General features: G+C 42.8%; 1 protein-coding gene across 1 annotated transcript in view; it reads right to left on the reverse strand.

The window, feature by feature from the left end:
• EXTL3 (exostosin like glycosyltransferase 3) overlaps positions 1-23,613 on the reverse strand; it is a 107,073-nt gene extending 83,460 nt beyond the window's left edge. Inside the window, exon 1 of the mRNA XM_063086695.1 lies at positions 23,527-23,613. The gene's annotated coding sequence lies outside the window, so the exon portion shown is untranslated. The remainder of the gene's footprint in view (positions 1-23,526) is intronic.
• Between the last annotated feature and the right edge of the window lie 427 nt (positions 23,614-24,040).

Below are 24,040 nucleotides of genomic sequence, written 5' to 3' on the forward strand. Positions count from 1 at the left end.
TAACTCCCTCAGAAGAAATTATTGAACAACTGTTCAATGGTCACAGGATTTGAGGTCACAGGAATTAAAAATACTGCTTTCACTTTATATATATGCTTTTTGTTGCAGTATGATAGGGTGGCCAAAAAAACACTTTCAAGGATGAAATATATATGAGAAAATCTGTGTGAGAAATAGAATAAAAATTCAAATTCAGAAAAGAAAAAAAGATATAAAATTTCTAATGTTTAAATGAGAACTTGTTCGTGTAGTGTTTTAATGGATGATGGTGGGAATCAAACACTATTAGATTCTTTCGTATACATAAAAAATATAACAAGTGTGTGTGAGACACAAACATACATATGCATACACCTATACATATACCCATGTTAAGGCTCTATAGTTTAGCCTCTATAGTTTATATAAATATATTTACATTTTATATTGTATTACATATAACATATAGTGGATTTATATATTTTTATATATTACACACTACTTACACAATACATATTATATACAACACGTTCATATATAATTTATATAATATATAGCCTTAACATGAATATATGTGTGTACTATACATATATGTGTGCTTATATACACCCCAACATATGTATGTTCATGTTAAGGCTGTATATTTAGGTGTGTGTATATATACTTAATATATACACATATGCATATACACATATATACACATTTATATTTATGCTAAGACAGTATATCATCTATAAGTACATACACATTGTGCATGTATATATAATAAATTTCATATATAGACACAAGGGGTCTTCAAAAAGTTCGTGGAAAGATTCATATTATATTTTAATTCCATTTTTCCACAAACTTTTTGAAGTACCCGTGTATATAATAAAACCTCAACATGAATACACTTTGATTGTGGTAAGATTACACAATTTTATACAATTAACAAAATTCATCAACTTATACACTTTAAATCGGTGGGCTTTATTGTATGTAAACAACAAAAAAAAAAAAAAGAGAGGAAAATCTTCCCCATTAAAATAGTAATAGTAAAAAAGCAAAACAATAGGAATAGAGGGATATTTCCTTGGTATAACAGCAGATAAATAGATAGACAGATAAATAGAAATTGCGTGTGGTTATATATATGAGGTACTTTGAGTAGCCACCAGAATCCGAGAAAGACAGTAGAATGGTAGGTGCCAGGGGCCAGGGGCAGAGAGAAAAAGGGAGTTCATGTTTAACAGGCACAGAGTTTCAGTTTTACAAGATGAAAGAGTTATGGAGATGGACGGAGGTGATGGTCCCACAACATTATGAATATATTTAATACCACTGAACTCTACACTTGAAAATGGTTAAGATGGTAAATTTTATGTTATGTGTATTTTAACACAATAAACAATTGAGGGAACATTATACATATAGTGTGTGTGTTCATATAAGAGCTTAACATATATACTGTGTGTATGCACACATACACATTGTACACATGCATTCAACGGCTTTATATTTTAGAGTCAGTATTGACAATATTCTGTAAAATACATTCTTTACAACTATCTAAAATGATAATGAAATTTTACACGTTGGTTGTACATGCGTGAGGGGCATGCAATCATACAGAATTCTTTTAGGGGATATGCAAGCCAAAAAGCGTGAAGCCCACTGAGGGTGAGACCTTTGGGGCATCCAAAACAGTAGAAACAGAGACAAGCGGGAGGTTTTCTCTACACTTCCTCTGCTCAGCTACAGGCAGACTAAATCGCAGTGATGTAATGTTTACATGTGTGGTGTATACAAAAAGTTCAAAGCAGCTCTTTGTTCTCCTGCTGACTTTGGGGCATGCACTGGCACAAGCTGAGGAAAATAAGGGACAAACAGGCATGCGATTAGGCGGTGGCTACTGCTGCTGAGGTGGCCCGGACCAAATCCGGTAAACCAACACTCGGATCCGGGAGAGAGGCTGGCACATAAGTAAGTGAATCTGCTGCAGGCCCAGGTCAAGACCCCTCGTCTCAGGATTCATTCTGTAACTACTTGAAATAAGGACTTGGATACCTCGACCTTTTGGGGAGAAATCAGTTCAGGTGAACTCTAAGCAAGGGTAAAGAATACTCTTATCATTAAGGCTTAATTGGCTTAATTTCCCAAATTAAACTGAAAATGAAGGCATTTATTGTCCTCCTAGGTGCTGTACTATATTTTTTGTATACAGAGACAATTCAAAAGCAGTAAAACACTTGGCCCTTACTTTCAATAAACTTACCATCTAATTGGGAGGACGATGTCCAAATGAGAATAACTGAAGACCAACCCAAGCAAACATCTAAGAAGTATGTAATACTCCCCCAAGAGAAATAGGCATGCTCAGACTTCCCTGGTGGAAGTATAAATTGGTACAACCCCCTGTGGAGAGAATTTTGCCACAGAGATCAGGATTACAAATGCATATCTCCTTTGACCCAGGAATTTAACTTCTGGGAATTTATCCTTCGGCCTTACTTCAGAAATAACATTTATTCAAAGTTACTCAGTGCAGCCTTACTCAAAATAACAAGATTGGAAAGAATTCAAATACCCTTGAATAGAGACTGGTTAAATACATTATGCTACATATATGCAATGGACTATTTTGAAGGCATAAAAGTGCATGAGGACATTTCAACGTACAGGTATTTTAAAAATCTCCAAGATATACTACAAGAAAAAAACAAAACAAAACAAAAAATCCCAGCAAGGTACAGAAAATGTGTACAAATGCTTCCTTTTGTTTAAAAAGAGGGGAAAACAAGAGTATAGAATATATTTGTATGTGCTTTAAGTATTCACAGATAAACTCAAGATGAATACACACACACACACACACACACACACACACACACACACAAAACCCAAAAAGCGATTACCTGCAGTGGCTTGAGGGAGGGTGAACACAAGGTGGGTGGGGACAGACCAGGGGGAGGACTTCTGCCATACACCGATGTGTACTGTCAACCATGTCACTGTCTTCCCATTCAACACAATTCAATTAAGAAGAGAATGATGGAGAGATAACCCTGCTGAGGCCTGGCACAGCAGGAGGAAGCAGGCTCCTGTGGGACCCCTACTCGCCCGGTGTCCTGCACAAGCTGCAAGCTTTGACTTCCTCTGTGAAGGAGAGTGAGGAGCATGTGGCTTCTGCACTGGGCGCCCTGAGCTGTTCCCACCCTGCCCAGCTGATGGGCTTCCCGGCTAGGTGCCTCTGCCATGCCCACCCCACACACCTGCCCTCATGCCAGGAAGCTCACAACCAGCTCTCCTCACCCGTTCCCAGAATCCACAAGCAGCTGGATTTAGTTCTTCCTATCAGGGGGCAGAAAGGGGAAGGGAGGGTCAATTAAGCAGAATTCTGTTGAGGGAGGAGTGAAGTACAGGAGGTCAAAGAGCCTGGGAGCAGCGCATGGCCAGCTGCCAAGCCCAGCAGGAACACTCCCAAAAATGCCACAGAGAAGCCACAGGTCAGCGGTGCTGGCTTCAAGATGTGTAATCACGGGTGGGTCTGTTCTTTCCAGTTTGCGGGTTTTTTTTGGGGGGGGGGCTGGCCAGTATGAGGATCTGAACCTAACTTTTTTTTAATGAGTAAAAGTTACTCCTACAAACCAAAAAACTATAGTGTAAAATGTGAAAGATGTACACATCACAAACAAAACCAAACCACTACTCCTACGTAGTCCAGAAACCTTGAAGGATACACCAAGGAAACTCAAATGGGCAGCATAAGAATTTTACAGCTGTGGACAATGGAAATTAAAATATTACAATTTTTTAAAAATTTCCCATAATTCTGGAGGTGTCATCAGCTGTCCTTCAGTGTGACCCACCTTGTCAGGCTGGGCAGGGTGGAACTGTCCAAGGTGCCAAGGGCCATTGACACACCGGACTGCGCTAGCTGGTGAGCTCTCCCGGCCAGCGTTCAGCTCCTCTCCACCACCTTTTTCTCACTGGCTTTGAAACTCGGTATTTAGCACTTAAATTACTTTCCTCCTTCCACTCACTAAACCCAAATGATGATGATGGTCATATTCATCTCAGAAACTTAACAAATAATTTTGGAATCTTCACCAAATTTTTTGTCAGCTCCTTAGTGATTGTGGGAGATGTGGGCTGCTCCTTAAATTATCTGAGTAGATCTGGGCATATTTGAAGCTAGCAAAGTTTCCCATGGTTTAATAAACAGCTTTATATAAAGGAAAGTCAGTAAAATTTGATGCAAAATCAAGCCCTTCAATGCTTGAGAAAATACTGTGGACCTTGACATTTGCAAGGTATCTACCTTAAAATCTTTCTGGATCCCAAGCTTGGGAACAGCACAATGGCACAAAACCTCCCCCTTACTTATTCGCAAGGACTCTTAATTATAAATGATAGAAACTCAAGTGACAGAAAGGAGAGTGTATTGAAGGACAGAATTCAAAGAATGGTTGAACAACCAAATTTAAGAAAACCCAGGAGTGCAGGAGGCCTCCACAAAAACAGGAACTGAGACTCGTACAACACCAGGACTCTCTCTACCTCTAACTTACGCTTCTCACTGCAAGACCCTGTCATGGTCTTCTCCATGTGGCAGGACATATGGCCACTGAGAGGTCAGGAATTACCACTGGCAAAGAGTTCTTCAAGCTTTATCTGGTTGTAAATTTTAAAAGCCCAGGAACAGTCTGACTGGCCAGCTTGTTTGGTGTCCACCTTAAGAACACGGTGCTCCTGACAAAATCAAATGGCTGAGGAGAAGGAGCAGTTCTCAGAACATGAGGGGTGCTGCACAGACCTAAATAAAAGAATCAATAAGCAAACAGAAGTCCCCTACATCCCAATGAAAAGGAATGCTGTAAAACTGAAACATGCAAGTGGCGTTTCAGACCTTGATGGAAGCCACTTTTTATGCAGCAAAGCTGCAGTGAATCAAAGCACTGGGTGCCCTCAGTAGCAAGAGCTTCCTTCCTATACCCTTGCCTTATGGTCGACACCTAATTTAAAATCACTCACCTTAGCAAAATCCAAACTGTTATGTGTCATCAACCTTCAGATTGCTCACAGATGGTAGGTAATAAATGACAAGAGTCTCGCACGCCTTGGAGATAAGGGTCTCATGTGCTGCTCCCCAGCTTGGGATTCAGGGTATAGGGGAAAAGTTTTTTTAATGGCAGGTGCTTCCCTGAAATGAATAGATTCATTGTATAAAAAGGCAGAATGGCTCTCCATGAGTTGGCATCCTAACTTATCTTGACACCACCCACTCTTTCCTACCCACTCAATCACCAACTAACTTCTGTTATTTCTACGTCAATAGCAACTCTCCAATCAGTTCCTTCCTCTCTATCTACCATTGCCCTGGTTCAGGCCCCCATCACGACCAGGGAGGATCATTCTGTGTAGACGACAGTGAGAAAAAATGATACCCACACCCTTGAGAGCTAAACACCTATTAAGAATGAAAAATTTATAGTGCCAAAGTATATTAGTGCAGCCAAGAGTAGGAAAGTGACAAGAGCACAGATTTGAAATCAGATGGCTGGGGCTTAAATCTAGCTCTATCACTTACTTTCTGGATGGCCACGGCGAATTACTCAAGCGCTCTGAGTTTGACTTTATTATCAAATATATATAATAATATGTGTCTTGTAGTCTTATTGTAAAGATTAAATCAGGTGACAGATTTCTAAGTGCCCAGAAGATTGCGGAAGTGTTCAACATGTGCTGCTAATGTTAGAGACCTTGTGCTATCCTTACAAAGGCTAATAAACAAATGCAGGGAGAATGCAGTGGGTCAGGAAACTAAATCTTCCCCCCATCCCCATCTTGCATTGGCTCCCAAACTAATCTGCCATGTGTTTTTCTATGCCCAAAAGGTTTGACTAACTAATTGTTCTCAGTTTTCCTTGTTAAGCAGTGTTTTGTGTGGAAACATCATCTGAAGAAAAAGGTCTAAAGTCATTGTTTCTTTGGACTAGGTACAGCCAGCCTCTGTATTTGAGAATACAGAAACATTTGAGAAAGCTAATTCCCCAAATGTTTTGCTAAAATTTGAGTAGTTTGAGTCATCTTCATAGCATACTGTTGAACTTAATGATGGTGTTTGTGGGGTGTGTGTGTGTGTGTGTGTGTGTGTGTGTGTGTCATGTGCAAATAAATGTAAAATGTTTGAAGAATTATGACTAAATTGGGGCATGAGAAAGATGAGGCTTCAGAAAGTAAAATACCCTAAGTTTTTGTCTTATATTATTATACGATATAGATTGTGATGTGACTGTGATGATTTAAAAAGGCATTAGAGAAGATACTGCAATATTGAACATGGGTTCAACAATTAAATATTCCTGAAGGCTTTTTTTGTTTGTTTTAAGTCAAATTCTTCTTCTTTTTTTTTTTTTTTAAGATGACCAGTAAGGGGATCTCAACCCGTGGCTTGGTGTTGTCAACACCACGCTCAGCCAGTGAGCCAACCAGCCATCCCTATATAGGATCCGAACCCGTGGCCTTGGTGTTATCAGCACCGCACTCTCCCGAGTGAGCCACGGGCCGGCCCCTTAAGTCAAATTCAGCATAGGGTAAACTAATCTCATAATCTCATTGTGACCTACGGAGTCTGATGTGGTCAAGAAAATCTCCCAAGTGAATCGTTGTGCAGTATATGTGTGTATTGAAACAATATATTGTTCCCCACAAATACATACATATAAATATTTGAATAAAAAAAGAAAAGAAAATCTTCTAAGAATCTGAAAGCCATGCAAGTTTTTATCTTTTTTTTTTTTTTTTTTTTTTACCTTATTCAAGGATCCTAAAATACCATAACTAGAGAAACCAATTCTGGCACTAAAAATAAATACTGTGTTGCTTTCTCTCTTTACGGGTAAAATTTGTAAGACTCTACACCTCAGAAAGAACCTCTTATATTGTATTCTAGAGACATGCTACTATCTTCCTGGAGAGCATCAGCAAACAAACAACTTAAAATGTAATCAGCAAAAAATATAAAATGCTGCCGAGAGAAATTAAAGAAGACCTAAACAAATGGAAATATATGCCATGTTCATGGATTAGAAGACTTAATATTGCTAAGGTGACAATACTATCCAAAGTGATATATACTTTCAGTGCAATCCCTATCAAAATCCCGAGGTGTCTTTTGCAGAAATAGAAAAGCCCATTCTAAAATTCATAAGGCATTTCAAGGAACCAAGGCTAGCCAAAATAATCTTGAAAAAGAAGAACAAAGTTGGAAGACTCACACTTCTCGATTTCAAAACTTATTGCAAAGCTACAGAAATCAAAACAGTGTGGTACTAGCATAAGAATAGACATATAGACCAATGGAATAAAATTTACAGCCCAGAACTAAACCCTCACATCTACAGTCAGTTGATTTTGGCAAGGGTGCCAAGACTACGCAATAGAAAACGAATGGTCTCTTCAACAAATGGTGCTGAAAAAACTGGATATCCACAAGCAAGAAAATTAAGTTGATCCCTTACCTAATACCATATACAAAAATCAATTCAAAATGGATCGAAGGGCTAAATTTAACAGCTAGAACTATTAAACTCTTAGAAGAAAGCACAGGGGCAAATTTGCATGACCTGGGATTAGGCAATGGTTTCTTAACAGTAGAAGCACAGGCAACAAAAGAAAAAAATAAGCTGGATTTCATGAAAATGAAAAACTTTTCTGCCTCAAAGGACACTACCAAGAGAGTGAAAAGACAACTCATATAATGGAAGAAAATATCTGTAGATCATATATCCTATAAGGATTTAATACCCAGAATATATAAAGAACTCCTACAACTCAATAACAACAAAAACAAACCACACAATTTAAAAATGGGCAAATGGAGGAGGTGGGGGGAGGGGGAGCACAGAGGGTTTTTAGGGCAATGAAACAATTCCATATGCTACTATAATCTGGAGACATGTCATTATACATGTTTCAAAACCCACAGACTGCACAACACCAAGAACGAACTTTAATGTAAACTACAGACTTTGGGTGATAATGGCAGCAACTTAGGCTCATCACTTACAAAAATGCACCACTCTGGTGGGGGATATTGATAGTGGGAGGGGCTGTGCACCTGTTGGGGTAAGGGGCACATGGGAATTCTCTGTAATTTCTGCTTAATTTTGCTGTGAACCTGAAACTGCTCTAAAAATAATATAGTGGGGGAAAAGGGCAAAGGACTTTAACAGACATTTCTTCAAAGAAGATATACAAATGGTCAATAAACACATGAAAAGATGCTCAGCGTCATTAGTAATCAGGAAGATATGATTATGAAACACCATTTCAGATGCATAAGATTGGCCAAAAATTTTAAAAGTCAGACCACAGCAGGCATAATTGAGGTCAAGGAGACGCAGAAGCTGTCATACGCATCATCAGTTGGTACAGTCACTGTGGAGAGAAATTTGGCCACCTTAGTGTGCACTCACTGTGACCCAGCAATTGCAGATCTAGACAAACAGCCTGGAGAAACCACTGCACACAGGTACAAGGAAATGGCCTGAGGATGTGCCTTGTTATCCATGCATGCACACGTAGCAAGTGGCATGATGATACATGTGCTATAATCATGCACAACTCATTCAGAAGGGTGGTGGCCTCCAGAAGGTTAGAAGGGAGGAGAGCGAAACTGGGAGAGGTATACAGAGGGCATTAGTTACATCTATATATTTTCATTTACAAAAAGGACCTGGGGGCAAAAAGGCAGAATGTTAAGATGTGTCAAAGTTAAGTGGTAGGTGCATGACATTCTTCATACTGTTCTGAATACTTGAAATATTTCCTAATAACAATTTTTTAAATTCTAGCAGAATTTATTTGGCATTACCTCTGGAGGACATGAACATTCCGGACAGATGGGCAACTGCAGACCAGCAGAGGAATAGGGATGTTGAGAGCTGGACGAGCAGCTCCTTCCTGAAGGCTCAGAGCCAGGGAATGAAGATGGAGCAATGCTGTGAGGTGTATACAGGAGGCATCCACTCTTTGTTTCCTTCCCCTTAGCTTGGCAGGATGGCCAGCATCAAGGGGTTTCCCTGGTACTCCCCCAACCCCCTTCCAGTGCCACTCTCCAGGCTGCATCCTGACTTCTCCTCTCCTTGAGACCCCTTTTCCACATGCTGAGCTGTCATTTACTCTCTCTCTCTGATGGTTTCCTGCAGAGATAATTATGTATTTTAAAATAAAATGTGGAAATCAGAAATTTCTTCTGCACACAGCTCCTACTGCAGAGCAAAAAGTGTTGGCAAGAATGTCAAAAAAAGCAAAATGATGACCTCACGCTGAGGCTGAAAGCAAGACTCACCAATGAAGGTAGGAAGATGCAGCAGTTAGGCGTGAGCTTTAGCGTCAGCCGGCCTGGGATTGAACGCCAGCTCCTCCACTTACTGTCCACTAAATTGATACACCTCAGCTGTCATACTATCAAATAACGACAATAATCTCTACCCCTCAGAATTAATGAGAAAATAGGATTATGGAGAAAAATCACAGCACGGTGGCTGGCACATAATAAGTACCAATAATTCTTATTATCAATAGCCACAGATGACTACATTTTATTTAATCTTTGCATCTGCTCGAAAGTAAGCCTCACAAGAACAGGGATTTTTGTGTCTCATTTGTTCACGGAAGTAACTCAGGCACCTAGAACACTGTCTGGCCCATAGGAAGCATTCAATGAATGTTTTCTGAACAAATGAACTTGAACCTCTCAATACTTAGCACTTACTAGTTACTATTTATTGAGAGTTTACTATGTGCTGGGTGTTATACATTTTGGATCTCATTCAATCCTTACAACAATAATGTATTATACTATTCGCATTATAAATGAGGAAACTGAGGTCCAAAGAAATTAACTTACTTCTCCAAGCTCACAGAGTTAAATAGTAGAGCCAGGTTTTGAATCCAGGTTGGCAGTTTTCAGATATTTGCTGAATTAACAAATAAGTAATGGCTCAGACTTAACTTGACAATTTAGTGAATGTTTGCAGTAGTTACACAGAATTACTGGGCAACCTGAAGGGTTACCCTGTTTGAGGTCACCAGGCTGGTCACCCCAAGATGGTCTTGATTCCTTCCAGGAGTGCAGCCCACTGGTACTTTTCCTATCTAAATTGGGGTGGTCATGAGGAAGGGGTTCTCCGTGTTCTATACAGTCATTGGGCAAAGGGCTGGAAGGTAAATCCCAAGGTTATAAAGAGAATAAGTAAGTCACCTGAAACAAAACCCAAGTCACCTGTTTTCTTCTCCCAAGACTCCAATGTAACGTAGCTATTGGTTTGGAATCCAGTGCATCTGGAGAAAAAGTGGTATCAAGGCAAGAAAGTAAAGGAAATGGGACCCTTTTCACAGGACCTCAACTATTAACACAGTTATTTATTTACAATCAATTACTTCTGAGGGAAAAAAAGCCATATAAAACAATGACATTAACAGAAACCATTTTGAGAGCTTCCACTACAGTCCTCCACTCCAACTGAGCTATCAAAGGAGTCACAATAGAAACTATTATGTTTACTACTATGGTTGGGGCTGGCCGGTTAGCTCATTTGGTTAGAGCATGGTGTTGGTAACACCAAAGTCAAGGGTTCAGATCCCCATACTGGCCAGCCACCAAGACAAGCTATTATGTCTGGAGTAGTTTTCAATTTAAAAATAACTTTATAAAAGTTTATTGTAGAAGAGTTTAAAACACAGATAAGCACACAAAAAAATTAATTTCATCACCACCATATAATCTTTGTGAATATCCTCCTAGTAACTGTTATATATTTTTCTTTTACAAAAATAGGATGAAACTGTGCACACTTTATAGCTTATACTTCTCAATATATAAATCATAAATCTTTCTGTCAGTAAATATATATACATATATGTATTTTTTAATCAATATATAATGTAGTTGATTTTCGTGTCCCTTTACCGATTCCTCCCTCCCCCTAAGTATATTATTTTTAATGGAGGAATTTCATTGTATTTTTATGTTGTCCCCATGGTTGAAAATATAGGTTGTTTCTAATTCTTCTTCATTATAAACAAGGCTGAGAGGAACATGTTAGAGCTAAATCTTTTTGCATGTGCTTAATTATTTCCATAGGACCAATTTCCAGAAGTAGACTTGCTGGGTCAAAGAGTTGCATTTGGAATTTTTTAATTTAAACCCAAACATCTGTTTTAAATATATTTTAAACTTGTCTTTCACTTCACTTTTAGTTTCTTTTTTGGTGTCAGATACTATGACTGATACATGGCGTGCCCCTAGCACAGACTGGATAAGCACCCCCTTCGACCTAATATCTCCTTTCACTCTCCTGTTTCCAGAATAAACAACATCCTTGAGTTAAGAAGGAAGGAAGAAAGCAACACAATGTTGTTGACCCAGAGTGAGAAAGGTGGTCAGCCCGTCCAATGACTAGGGAAATAAAACTCTACACACAGAACACTGTGTCAGTACTATGGTAAGATTCAGAAGAGAAATCCACAGGTCCAGTCCTAGCCCTTGGGAAGCTTAAAATTCAGTTCAAAAGCAAAATTTTAACTACATGAAAAGATTCAGAAGTGTATAACAAGTTCACATACATGTAGTAGAAGTGTAGGTAATTCCATTAACTGAACTAACTGGTTAAAGGAAGGATTCATAACAAAAAGATACACTGAACATTTCAAGTTAACACTTGAATAACGTTTACACACAATCTATGAACAGCCAAGGAATTTTCTTTTTGAATAGGTCCATTAATTGGAGTTTCATAATGCATTGGTCAACTGGTTCCACTTTTGGTTTCCTTAAAAAGTGTTTTAAAATACCTTTTAACTAATTTTTTTAATTTTAAAAATTAAATTTTTAAAAATTAAAAAAACTTTAAATACTTTTCCAAAAATGTTTAACTAAATAAAAAATATTGTATTCTCACCCATACCCAATTATATTCTAATTATTTTTATTTATTTTTCTTTTTGGTGGCTGGCCAGTATGGAGATCCGAACGCTTGACCTTTGTGTTAACAACACTGCACTCTAACCAACTGAACTAACCGGCCAGCCCTTTTGTAATTATTTTTAGGAAGTGACTCTTGCCCAATCTTCTCCAAAGCTTAACCTGGCTTTTGTAGAAACAATTCTCTTTCCAAGCTCATATTTCATAATGGACATCAGTCAGTGAGCTTGGCAGAGCAGTGAATATAAAGTGTTAAACCAAAGTCTGTTACTTTTACACAACACGAGTGTTTCTCAGATCATCAAATCCAGATGGCATCTACTCAGTAATTATCCTTCTGAGGTGACACAGTAAAACAACTGAACAAAATGTGTCACTTCTAGATCTTTGTGGGCAATGTATAAGATTTTAACCCCACCTATTAATATCTAGGGCAGAACCCTACAGGATACTCAGGAGTGATTTTCATCCTGGAAAACTGTTAGAATCTATGGAGATGTACAAGCTCAATAAATACATTTTAAAAGTAAAACGTGAGGCTACCAGCAATAAGATTCCTTTGCATTAATATAAAAATCATGCTACACTAGTCGTTAAAAGTGCTAGTACCGAGGTGAGGAGGGAGAAGCCCAGGACTGAAGTCAAGAGCTCTGAGTTGGAGTCCAATTACGCAACCATAAACAGCTCTGTGGTTTGTGCAAGTTACCAAGTCCCTCGGAGATCCCCTTCCTAACCCGTCAAATGAAGGCATTAGTACTGGATGATCAGTAAGATCTTTTCCAGTTCTAAAACTCTACTATTCTTTAAGGAGGACCAATAAACATATCAACAAGAGAAAGCAGATGTTATATTTTTAGATTTTCCAGTAGCTTTATGGAATCAATCTGGATTCTAAAATCTAGTCAAGAACTGGAACATCACCCAGTACAATCACATCTCATTTTATTTTACAGTTCCACAAATATGTATTGAGTGTCGACTCTGTGGTGGCGGGGACATTTCACACAACAAGGGAAATATCTGCCATCATGGACCATATCGTCTGCTGAGGGATGTGGATGGTTTAACAAGCAATTAAAGTAAAGTGTGATAAGTGCGACAATGGAAAACGGCAGAATGTTCCAACAGGAAGAGTCTGTACATACTGCAGTGTGGAAGGCTTTTCCCAACAAGGCGACGTCTAACTTGAGACCGGAAAGAATAGGTGGAGGTTCATCGGGGCAGGGCTCGGCGGGAAGCGCCAGGTGGAGGGGCACTGGTGAAGGAGCCGGCTGGTTTGGCACCTGGGGCTGAACTGCAGTGAACAGGGGTGAAAAGAAGGGACTTCCTGCAGGGACGCCAGAAGGAGCCTCAGCAGGCAGGGCCTTGCAGGATGGAAGAGGGGTTTTGCCTTTAGCTTCCTGCCAATGGGAGGTTTCCATATGAAAGTGATGGAATCGGATGAACATTCTCCAAAGATCAGCCTGGCTGTGATGGGAAGAGGAGATTTCAGGGTAGCAAGATGGGAGGCAGAAACCCCCGGAGAGGTTGCTGCAGGAATCCAGACAAAAGATGGTGGGCAGGACAGTGTCCAGGACGAGAAGCGGTGCAGGGACTGGACTTGGAAATTCCTGCTGAAGAAACTGGGTAGAAAGTTTTCCTCGTGTTTACTAAGAGGATTGGGTGTAAGGCTGGAGTTGCTGGCAGGCACTTTGCCGTCACATGGAAAGTTTAGCTGCCTGGGAAAGGGGTGACAGAGAGAAAAACAAAGCCAAGCGGCAGAGAGAGTGGGCTGTCTTGTGGCCACTTCACTTATGCCTCTGCACCAGCTAGCTCAGATCTGGATTTCAGATACAGGAACCAACACCTGATCCAATATTGGAGCTTTTAGTGGTTGGTTGCTTGCTTAGTCCAGTCTGAGTCTGGATTCTGGAACCTAAAGAATGCCAGGAAGATGGGTACCACGAGAGTTGGGTGTGCAGGGCAGAACGAAGGGTGAAGAGTGACATGACAAGGTGGGCCCAGGGACAACAGCTCAAGGAAAAGCAGGAAACCAGGAAGGCACGGTGCCGACAGAGGGGGCTTTGGAGGTGAGGTGTGTGGCCCGTAGAGCCAATGTTCTCGAGAGCCGAGGAAGAAAAGGGCTAGGACACGTGCACTGGACTCAGCAGCGTAGAGGTGGGGACAGCTTCAGTGGAGCGACAGGAGCAGAAGCCAGACCGAAGGGCACTGAGGAGCTAAGGGGCAGAGGAGGTCAGGCAACGGAACGATTCTAAGTCTTCTAAGTCAAGGAGGTGGGTGGCAGAGGGCAGGGCCGTGGGAGGAGGACAGCTTCCGATGGACCAGCTGGGAGGATGAGGAGGACGCAGGAAAGACACGTCCCAAGAAGGGAGGAGGTCCAGAGCACAGGCCGTTCCCCAGAGCTGACGCGGTCTCCCTTCCAGGCTGGGACTCATCTTCCTTGGGAACAGGGCAGAAAGAGGGAAGGATGTCCCCACCTCCTCCATAAAGCAGCCAGCGGGTCTTTGCTGGAGGGTGGGAGCAGGGAGGGGGAAGCTGAAGGAGGCTGCAGGCCACTGGCAAATCTGCTGTGGAAGACAGGGGAGAAAGCTGACTAGGGAAACACAGGAGGACCAACCCAAGCTACGAGGGCCCAGCCGATGACAGAAACCATTCTGGTCTTGCCAAAATCTGGTGAGAAAGGATGAAATCTGAAAGCCGATGTCTGGTTATAATGAGACGACTGATTTATAAAAGGTCTCTTTTATAAAGAAACGTGATTAGTGGAATATTTCTTCTTAATGATCTGAAAAAGGACCTTTTAAGTGCGCTGATATAACATTACACTTTCTGCACGGTCAACTGCCACACTGCTGGAGATAAGCCACTGCAGGATCTCACAAAATGCCGTGACAGGGCCCAGAGTGGCTGATAAGATTCAGCAGGCTGGAGAAAGATAATGAATTTAGTCTTTAAAAGAAAAAAACAACCAACTCAAACTGCGCTTATAAAATAGAGGTCTTGAGATATCAGTGACTACCTGATGAAGAGATCAAAGTGACTGGCGACAATTCTCTAGAGCAGATGTGACCCTTGGATGGCGCAAACACCAGGAGGCTAGCAGAGGTCCTTCTGGTCTCATGACAGAAGATTCGGTTGGCAGTGATAAGCACTCATGTGAGACATCTTGAAATATCTTATCCACTGGCCACATTAGCCATTTGCATTTTTCAAGCTCTATCCTTATATTTAGCTTTATCAACAAAGGTTTTGGACCACATTGTCTCAGCCCCTCCTGAAACATCTTCTCTGAATGACAATGTAGTCTTGTGATCTCTCTCTTCTGAGAGGTATGACACAAACACTCTGTTTGAATAGTGTTTTTCATCTTTTACAGTTGAGGGTATGTCCTACAGAATTGTTCAATGTCTGTTACAAAGAAAAAACAGAAACAAAAACCCAGTCAGGAACACTGCCACCCTAGACCTCCTTTGCCTGAGTTTTCATTTATCTGCACCACTTCTTACCTGTGACTTCCAGGTTCTTGAGCTAGAAAGTCTGTCGCTACTGGCCCCTACTCGATCTTCCTCCTTAGCCTTCACACATTCTAGGTTACCACGGCCCAGGAACAGTATGGTGTAAGTATACAACGTCACCCCTAAGCGTAAAGAGTCCCCAGACAGTGAACAAGGCCCACGCAGAGTGACAGGTACTGTGATAGGACGCTGAGTGATCATCGCATGCAGGAGGGCCCCGCCGAGAAAGTGATGCTTCAGCAGAATCTTGAAGGCTGAGGATTTTCCCAGGCAGAGAAGGCGCAGGAGGAGGAGCAGAGTACAGAAGACATAAGGTGTGCAGCAGGCTCACTTGCAGGTGCTGTCGGTTGCATAGCACGAGGGGAGCACAGGGTGTAGGAGACATGGGGAGAGAACCCCGCAGGGCAGGAGAAGCCAGACCAGACACCGTGCAGCTTAAGAACCATTGAGAAGTTTGAACTCTATCCTGCCCAGGTGTGAATCAATCATCTTTTCCTTTGGCTTAGCTTAAATGAGATTAGAACTTTCGAGACCTTTTGCTAAAACAGGGAGAAAAGCAAACAAGCACAAGACAAAAAGCAAACAAATATAAAAGCATAAAGACAAAGAGTTCACAGATCCCAGATTTCTCAGCTGGTAGAGCCTGCAGATGTCCAGCACAAGCCTTCTGTCCTCCTCAGCTCTGTGCATGTTAACACCGGAACAGCCCTACACAGCTTTGTCCACTGGCCCAACCGTGAGGGTGGTGGGAGGCTTGCTCCTTCTAGATCCACCTCTTAATAGTCACCCATTGGCTGAGTTTCTGTTCCGTAGCTGCCCCCGGAGGCCCTGGAGGTCTTGTTCTAGATCAGGGGTCAGCAAACGTTTTCTGCAAAGGGCTACACTGTGAATATTTTAGGCTTTGCAGGCCATACATACTTCTGACACAACTACTCAACCCTGACTCAACTCTGCCGCTGCAGCTTGAAAGCAGCCACCGACAATACGTAAACAAAAGTGCACAGATGGGCTCCAATAAAACTTTACTTATGGAGATAGAAATTTGGATTTCACATCATTTTCATATGTCACGAAATATTCCTATTTTGATTTTTTTTCAACCATTTAAAAATGTACACAGCATTCTTAGCTCATGGACTACAAAAATGGACAATGGGCCAGATTTAATATTTTTATTAATTATTAATTTGATGCTAATAATACTAATATATACCATTTGTTGAGCATGTACTAGTTGCCAGGTAGTATGTGCCACAGAGAGTTGCTACTAAGAACAAATGAAATAATGCATGGAAAGCACTCAGCATAGGGCCTGATCCGAGGAAGCCTCAATTATTGTTAGCTACTGTTAGTAGTACTGCTTATTATTATCATTTACATACCTTATCTTTAATTGCTAAAACAACTAATACAAGGCAGACATTAATACCCCATTGACAATCAAAAAACCTAAGTAATTTGTGAAATCACACAGCTAGTAAGTCAAAGAGCTAGGATTTGAACGAGATTTATGTGACCACATCACACTACCTTCTGTTTTGTTTATGAGAACTGTATTCACTGGCTGGTTGTTAATCCCAGGTCTACCCATCAGCAGCAGGCATTATCATCCCTGGAGGCTGCTATCTTGGGTCAAGATTAACACAGGACTTGTTCTATTCTTGTTTCAAAGCTTAAACACCTGTGGGACCACTTAGCTTTTATTTCCTGCCAAGGGGTCCTCCACGCCCTGAGTACAGGGACAAAGACTGAACACAGGACAGAGACCTTTCCCACTCAGGTTTCCAATTCTGCCCACTTCTACAGGTTCTTCTGGTGACTCATCCCCAGGTACCTTCCTGAAAGTGACTCTCCCCGAATCCTAGCACTACAGTATGTGATAACCCCAGGTAGTTTCCACCAAAGGTGAGTCATGGCATAAACACCATTCATCTGCATGATGTTTTCAGAGCTGTCTATAAAATGTTATTGAAGATGTTGTCTACAGCTTCAAAATTGTATTCCAAGGAACCCGTGTGATAAATCCTTCCTCAAGTTTAGTTCCAGAAAAAAAGTCCCCTCTAAAGTTGAATCTGTATATTTTATCTTGCCAGAATAAGAAAATGATGTAACCCACCCTGTTTCCCTTTCTTTTGAGGCTTCCAAGAAACTTAAAGCCAAATTCCATGCCAAAACATCTCATCTCAGGTGCCTAGTATTTATTTCAGCTTCACTGCTGTGACCATTTTTGTGCTTCATAATTTTAAAAATAGCCAGCACATACCGTGTTCTCCTGTATGCCTGGCACAGTGCCTTTCCTGGCGTGCTCTCCTTCTTTGGGTTCCCACCGCTCCTGAACACATTTCCAACAAAGTCCATCAACACCTCACTCCACCTGTCTGTGCACATGTCTGTCTTCCTCCCTCCCAGCAGCTATAAGCCGTCCAAGGGCAAGAACCACATCTTACCCACCCTTGTCTCTCTCCTAACATACCACTGACACTAGGTGACACTTAGTTGACAGTGGTTGCTGAATGAGTACATGAACAGATTTCTAATTCTCACAGTGACTCTGTGAAGTTATTATTTGCATTTCACGGATGGGAAATGTAATGCTGGCAGGTTAGGTAACTTTTCCAAGGTCCTAGAGTTTGCTAAGTAGTTTCAAATCTGGTGCTTGTTCTACTAAACTACACTAGTGCCTTATTTTTTAAGTTATACCTTAGGTCTCCTGAAAGCAAGCAGGTGCATATACTGGATTAAAACAAAAAGAGAAAGAGAGACTCTATTCACATACATGCCTAGTTGTGAAGAGCCAACCTCTTCACAAGGCCTAGTTGTAAAGGCCACAAGACTGGGATTGGGATGTCACTCTGTGAAAATTGGGGGTTTTCCAGATTGCACTCTCTTCCACATTTCTCTTTCTTTGCGCCTCTGCTCATCTGTGAGTGTCTCCCTTTTTGTATGTCTTCTGGGGTTTCTGCTGCTTGTGTCTGATCCTCTAGGCAGGCATTGAGACCTCCAGGCAGTCCCCACACTTGGGCTGTGGCGGGGGCGAGTTCCACAGCAGGACTCCATCCTCCTGCACCTGCGGACCCCTGGACACACGTCCTGCTTAGAATCCTGTAGCTCTGCAGGGCTTCCTCATTGGAACCACAACTCTCTTTACACTTGGCACCTCCCCTCCAACTGTGCCTGTTCCCCTTTGGCCCTTGCCAGGAGTCAATGAAGGTTACGTAACTCAGGAGTTCATGGCCAAGGGCAATGGGCAGAGCATCTAGAATAAAGTTGGCAGACAGTTGTGACTAGATAGAAAAGTTGGAGTACATCTGACACATTGGAGGCCCTCCCATATTTGATAATAAATGAACGAACGAATTCTAATTCATCACTGCATTTCCACCCTGATACCTAGACAGAGCAGCAACCAAACACCAAATTCTAAGCACCCAACTCTCCTCCGTAATTGAAATCCTACGAATTTGCTGTAGCAAGGCTGAAAAGGTGAAAAACCTGGTGTGTTTTCTGCTGGAAAAGAGAGCCAGGGCACCTCTGTCTGGCAGCCCAGACATTCCTTGTGGGCACCAGGCACTAGCTGTCTGGCAGTGGAGGACAGGTTTTGGCTTCCCGTTCTCCCTTTGCCTGAACTTGCTCATTGACCCTGGGCGAGTCACTTGATAACTCTGGGCCTCACTGTTCTCATCTGTAAGAAGAGGGGGTTGAACTAAACAATAAATCTGCCCCCTTCCAGCTTGACGCTTCTGTGATCTGTCATCTAGGAATCCGGCCAGCATTCTTCTCTTGGGCTGGGTTCTATGGGACGTCTGTTTTAATTTTTTCCATCGCATGTCCTAGTCCTCCTTGTTACAAATTTGGCACGAATGGACACCTGATCATAACGTGATGTTTAATGGGAATGTTTTTGTGTATGGTAAAATACACATAACATAAAATTTACCATTTAACCATGTTTAGGTGTGCGGTTCAGTGGCAGTAAGTACACTCACACTGCTGTATAACCGTCGCCAAAATCCACCTCCAGAACTTCTTCATCTTCCCAAACCCAAATTCTGAACCCGTTTAACAAAACTCCCTATTTCCCTCTCTCCCCACCCCCTGGCAACCCCATTCTGCTTTCTGTCTCTATAAACGTGACGACTCTAGGTATGTTATACAAGTGGAATTGTACAGTATCTGTCCTTTCGTGACTGGCTTATTTTACTTGGTATAATGTCTTCAAAGTTCATCCACATTGGAGCACGTGTCAGGATTTCCTTCAAGGCTGAATAATATTATGGACAGACCACACTCTGATTATCTGTCCATCTGCTGATATACACTTGGGTTGCTTCCACCCTTGGGCTGTTGTGAAGAATGTTGCTAAGAACATGTGTGTACAAATATCTGTTTCACTCCCTTCTTTCAATTCTTTGGGGTTTAAACCCAGAAGTAGGATCGCTGATCACATGGTAATTCTACGTTTAATTTTTTGAGGAACTGCCCCACTGTTTCATTCAGGGGGACTTTTAAATGCACAGATAGAACTGCCTATGAAGCTCGGCACCGTAGTCTTATTGCCAGGCTGACTCCTGAGAGGGGTTTCCAAGGGGGTGGATTTGCCTGGAAGGGTTGTCTTTCCTCAGTCTCTAGAGGAGCAAGACCCACCTGCTGATCAGAATGAGACCTGCACTAGGTACCGGGCCTGGGGCTTCCCCTGCCCCTCACACAGGCCTCAGTAGCAGCTTTTATAAAGTGGGCTAATCATATTTGATTTATAGGGTTTTTATAAGGATCAAGGACGCAGTACACAAGCACCTAGGTAAGCACTTTCAAAATGAAGCTATTAATCTCACCCTACCAAACACAAAGGGTGATCTGACGACCAAACGAAATCATGCAGGAGAAAGCTGAAAAGGTGAAGTACTCAGCAAATGCCACGCCTCACCATTTCTCTCGGTCACTGCCACAACCTCCGAACAGTCCTCCTCGCTTCCTAGCCTCTTAAGACCCTCCCTCACTCGGGCTTCAGAGGGAGCTTCCCAAGGTGGACCGATCCTGTCACTCTCCCACTCAATACTGTGACTCCCCTCCCCTTCACAAGCCTTCTATGATCTGACCCCACCTCTCTCTTTGGTCTTACTCCTTACCTTTCCCTGGTCATGTTTCCAGGCTCCATGATTTTGTTAATGTTTGTCCCCTCTACCTGGAGTGCTCTCCTCCCACTTCTGGCTAACAGTTACTAATCCCTTCATACTAATTTCAGGCACTGACTTTTCCAGCAGTCTGGAGTGGGAGCCACAGCACTGTGAGCAGATATCCATCACCATACCAAACACGCACTATACTGTGATGATCTCTGGGTTGGTTTTCCCAACAAGATCAGCTTCTTAAAGTCAGGGGCTAAATTATTCATCTTCGTATTTCTAATCCTAGCACAGTGCTTTAATGTTTATTGAACAAATATATGAATATGAATAAACAGGGAGGTGTTTTTATTATTGGAAAGCTGGGATAGTTCAGTTAATGTATGATTAACTCTCTCCTGCAAAATAACTCCTTATATAGCCTCAGATTATGTGACTCTGTTATTTAATAATTATTATCCTTATATCATGAAGAGTGGTTTTTAAACAATTGGCACCACAAAGATGGAAGCCAAAGAGGAAATGTTTTGAGGTACTTTCTCTTTCTTTTCCCTTCAAAGTAAATGGTGTGTTTTTATTGTTTTTTGGGTTTTTGTTTTTCTTTTTGTCTTTTTTGTTTGTTTTGTTTATTAATGATGTGTTTTTAAATTGAGCTACTCAGGCCTTTATGGTTCTTTGGAGAGATGCTTTTGCCTCATCAGTGTCTAAAAGAAGTGCCCCGGGGTCCCTCCTTCCGTGGTCTGGATGACACAGCCCGCCTTAACAGAGCCCACATGCAGTATTTCCCACCAGGAGTTGGCTGAAGCAGTGAGTGTGGACTTGCACTTAGTAGGTGCTTGGTAAACATCTGCTGAAGGATGAGTTAATGACGAGTCATCTGTTTGGGCCAACTTCTGTAAACACCAGTCTGTGGCTACAGGTCAGCTTTTTAAATTTATCTCCTTCAGAAGCAAGAGCAATGAAGGTTTGCCTTTCTGGTGTTGTCAGCACCACGCTCACCCAAGTGAGCTAAGTGGCCATCCCTATATAGGATCCGAACCCGTGGCCTTGGTGTTATCAGCACCGCACTCTCCTGAGTGAGCCACGGGCCGGCCCGAAGGTTTGCCTTTCTGGAATAAGGGCATTGGTCATAAAAGCAGTGGGCCAACTGCTTTTTAAATTAACTTAAAGTACATGCATTTACAGTTGATGTGGGAAATATTTGATCTGCTTATTTTTAGTGAGCCTATGAATTTGCACTTAGATTTCTTTATATGAATGTCAGTGTTTTTCTATACAAATCTCTTGAGGCTATCGGCTTTCTGGTACTTGCAATCCACTAAGCAAAGTTACCTTACTTTAACACGTTTTTAAACTGCTCGTTGCAAGCTGCAAATGGTGCCCTCTAGTTCTTATGGGTGTTGGTGACTATTCATGACTTACTAGATTTTGGTTTCATCTTTTGGGTTTATCGTCACTACTAGGAAGTCATGATGGGAATCACTAATGTATACCAGCTAAGATGACATTTCTTCTTTTTAATCTTTTAAGAATTTTTATCTTTTTACTCACAAATACACAATGCTTTTAAGTGAATATTAATGTTAAATGTAGAAAATACATATATCTTCAAAATAGAAAATATTATACATAATGAGCAGTTCATAACTTCGTATTCTGAAAGAGACTAACACTTCTAGAGGAAAGCACCCAGAGACAGGGATAAGGCCCATTAAAAATTTCTGCTTGCCATTCTGAAGGCAGTGGGTTATCTCGATTATTCACAGTCAGCTGCAGATCAAACTCCTTGTCCTACTCTTTACCCCTTCTCACCAATGCACTTGACTAGTCTTAAAAAAAAAAAAAAAAAATCTGCTTAACAAAGATTTAGAATCCCAACAGCTCCTAGACTTTCCTTGAGAATAGGTAAAGCGATAACAGTTTGAAAGAATTTTCTTATTTTTATTATTTCAAGTCAGTAAGTGTGCCTAGCAGAAAAGGAATCTGTATTCATTTCTTACATTTTAGATTTGGAAGGAACAATAAAGATAATTTTAATGGTTCAACCTTCACAGTAGCATGTTCACCTAAAGAATATCTTGAAGTTTTCCTAATTATATAGTCTTTATTACTAAACAGTAAAAGAAACTGCTTGGAGTTCACAAATAAAATTAATCAACTGACATTTATGGTAATGGACATAATACAGGGTGAAGGTTTTAAAGAAAAACATACCTTTAATAATAAGATTTATTTTACATTAGGAATAGGGACCAGAGGACTAACGTACTTTGCCAAGCCTTGAAAAGTGGGCATGGGGGGGATCACCTGAGGACTGCAGCCTGGAGCCTTCAGGGTGGGACACTGCTACCACGGAGAGCACTGGGGCAACAGGAAGTGAGGATGGATGGACAGAGCCACGCAGTGCGACCCCGAAACAGGCTGAGGACAGACAAGCTCAAGCTCTCTGGGTGCCCCACATTCCGGTGCTTTTAGCTGCCAAACTCTACTTTCTGAAAAGCTCAGCTGGGCTGTGAGGGCTCGGGTGTGTCCGTTGCGTCCGGGGCTGTGGGGCGAGGGCACCCACGGCTCGGCCCGCGGGACAGCGCCTCCCAACGGGGTGGGGCCGGCACGAGCGAGCCCCTCCCCGGATGCGGGGCATTGGGGTCGGGCCGCACCGCAGTGCGCAGTGGACCCCGCGACAGCGGTGTCGCGCGAGTCCTCCCGTAGCCCCGCAGCCCACACCCGCCCACCCGGGGCCACATCCACACGCAGGCAGCCCCAGAACACGGAGAGGCGGGGAAGGACCAGACAAAGAGTTTTCAAACAGACCCCGCAGGTCAAGCCCGGGGCTCCGGCGAGAGAACCCCTCCCACAAAGTAACAGAGGACGCCTGCTCCTCTCGGCACAACGAAGACTTCACACCCCGAAAGGGTGATCCCGAGGAGCCCCCTACCTTGTTACAGCGCCGGGTGCCCAGGTCTCCGGCGGCGACACCGCGGCCCGCGACGACTCCAGCTGCGGCGGCGGCCCGGCCCCGCCCCCGCAGGCTGCCCGCTCCGCCCAAGCCAGCTCCAGACCCCACCCCCGCCGGCTCCCGGCCACGCCCCCGCCGGTTCCCGGCCACGCCTCCACCACGCCCACGCCCCCCCCCCCCCCCCGGCTGCCCGCTCCGCCCAAACAGCTCCCGGCCCCGCCCTTGCTGCGCTCGGCCCCGCCAACCCCCGTGGCTTCTCCCTCCCTCCCGCAAGCCCTGCCCCCGCCCCCTCCAGCTCTCGGCCCAGCCCTCGCAGGATCCCGGCCCCGCCCCCACAGCGGCCCTCACACCTTCCCACAAATCCCCGCCCCTTCTCCAGCCCCCGCCAGCTCCCGGCACGCCCCTCGGTCGCGGCAGCCCGCAGGCCTCCGAGCCCGGTGCATTGTGGGCCGCCGCCGGTGCGAGCCTGTTCTCACCCCTGGCGGGCGCTGAC

This window comes from Cynocephalus volans, chromosome 2 (assembly GCF_027409185.1).
Source record: "Cynocephalus volans isolate mCynVol1 chromosome 2, mCynVol1.pri, whole genome shotgun sequence".
NCBI lineage: Eukaryota > Metazoa > Chordata > Mammalia > Dermoptera > Cynocephalidae > Cynocephalus > Cynocephalus volans.